The 2176-nt window shown below is 56.5% G+C and overlaps 1 long non-coding RNA gene across 1 annotated transcript in view; it reads left to right on the top strand.

Annotated features, from left to right (window-relative positions):
- The first annotated feature begins 1330 nt into the window (after window positions 1-1330).
- LOC111825888 overlaps window positions 1331-2176 on the top strand; it is a 17480-nt gene continuing 16634 nt past the window's right edge. Inside the window, exon 1 of the long non-coding RNA XR_002829116.1 lies at window positions 1331-1661. This is a non-coding gene — a long non-coding RNA (uncharacterized LOC111825888). The remainder of the gene's footprint in view (window positions 1662-2176) is intronic.

Here is a 2176-nt window from a genome sequence, read left to right on the forward strand (position 1 = left end):
AAGCCTCCAGACTCTGAGTTCGTTTGACGCAGGACAGAGGCAGCTGCTGTTTCCAACTGTTAAAGAGAAAACCAGACCCAATATAACATCGCTTGTGCTGAAAGCCCATAATGTAATTGCAGTTTCAACCTCTCCCAGAAACATAATCTTAATAACCAGTCTGGAATTTCCTGGTCAAGCACCAGTAAGGTAATCTGTCACAAGGTAATCTCTCCATCCCTCATAGAAAGAAGAAGCAATCTTCAAGATAAAAACTCTTCCTGCCCTAGCTGGTTTGGCTCAGTGCATAGAGCGTTGGCCTGCACACTGAAGGGTCCCAGGTTCGATTCTGGAGAAGGGCACATGCTGGGGTTGCAGGCTCAATCCCCAGTAGGGAGTGTGCAGGAGGCAGCCAATCAATGATTCTCTCCCATCATTGATGTTTCTATCTCTCCGTCTCAGATATCAATAAAAATATATTTAAGACCAAAACAAACAAAAACCCTTCCCATTCTCTTCCCCCAAAGAAAAGATGCCCAGGTCCAAAAATAATCCTTTCTTTTCGTTAATAGCTCCCTTGCTCCACCCTTCTTCTTATAAAATCCTTTCCTTTTCTACAACCCCTCAAAGCGCCCTTCTAGTCACTAGATGGGATGCTGCCCTATTAATGAGTGACTTAATAAAGCCAAGTAGATCTCCAGAATTTTTTTTTAACCCTCACCCCAGCGTATGCTTTCATTGATTTCTAGGGAGAGCGAGAGAAACATCCATCTATTGCCTCTCATATGCTCCCTGACTATTAAACCCACAACCTAGGTATGTACCCTGACCAGAAATCGAACCTGTCATCTTTTGGTGAAAGGGAGGATGCTCCAATCAACTGAGCCACTCTGTCACGGCTTGAATTTTGTTTTGTTTTTTTTAACATTCCTATCGCTTCTGGCCTTTTCAGCTAAGATCAACTGTAACACAACATTCCTGAGATGGGAATCACAAGAACTGGAATTCATCTATGACTCGACCGTTAATACTGTGTGATACTGGATAACTTATTTAACTTTTAATTTCACTTATGCTCAGCTATTAAAAAACGGCTTCTGGATCAACCAATCTCTTCGAGAAACTTTTAAAATCCTAAGGTCCGTGAAGGGATGGGACTCCTTCGTTTTTCAGGCGGCCTCATAGCCTACGGGTTGGCAACAGTCTTCTGATCCAATGCCTCCGCTCCCGCCTCCTATTCCACGCCCGGGGCCGGGCAGCACCGAAGGGGCAGTCGCCCTCACGCTCTTGCGAGTCGGATCCCAAAAGCAAGAACGGAGGGAAAGACAGAGTAACGCCGGCTTCTCCGCCGGCTCCCGAACGCTCCAGGTCGGCGCTCCAGGCCGCCGCCCCCCGGATGCCCCCCGGCTTGCTTGGTACACCCAGGATGTCACTTACGCCCGGCCTGGCCTCGCCCCACCCAGCGCAGATCCCAGGGGAACTCGCAGGCGCATCCTCCCACCTCGAGTCCTGGGCCCCGGAAGTGACGTCTCTGCGTGCGTGACGCGCGCTCGCGGCGCCGGGGGCGGGGCCTGAGGGAGGGTGGGTCGGTGTGAGGGCGGGTTGTGGACTGGCGGGGCCGGGACCCACTCGAGCGACGCGGGGCGAGCGGCGGTCTCGACGCCGGCGGATCCGCCAACGAGGTACGGAGCTGACGGGAGGGGGCCGAGGACAGCGCTGCTCTCCGCTCCGGGCATTGGGGCGGCGCGCCGTCTGTGCTGGAGCTGCTGGGTCGTTGGTCCGTGCGGTCCACTCGGCCGGGGCCGGTTCGGAGCCTCCTGTCCTCCTCCGTCCCAACCCGGGCCCCGGCAGCGCGGCCCTGGCCGTCCCCCTGAATCCTCTCGGTGCTCGGTCTGCCCGTGTCAGGCTCTGGTCGCCAAGTTCTCCACGGCCCAACCCAGCTCCGCCGGGCAGATGCTTATTTCCTGGCCGCCTGCTGCCACCGGTCATCCCCCGGCGGGACGGCTTCCCTCTGGCCGGCGCCCTCCTCACTGTCCGGTCCGCGGAGTCCAGGGGGACACCTGTCGTGGCGGCCCGCCGGGTCCTGTCCCGGGGCCCTCGGGCACTTTGCTGGATTGAGAGCGCGGCCCCACCTCGCAGGCTGGCCTTGGCAGGGAGCCGGGCTTCCCGGACCCGCGGCGTTCGTGGGGAGGGACAC

Source organism: Myotis lucifugus, unplaced genomic scaffold, assembly GCF_000147115.1.
Source record: "Myotis lucifugus unplaced genomic scaffold, Myoluc2.0 scaffold_45, whole genome shotgun sequence".
NCBI lineage: Eukaryota > Metazoa > Chordata > Mammalia > Chiroptera > Vespertilionidae > Myotis > Myotis lucifugus.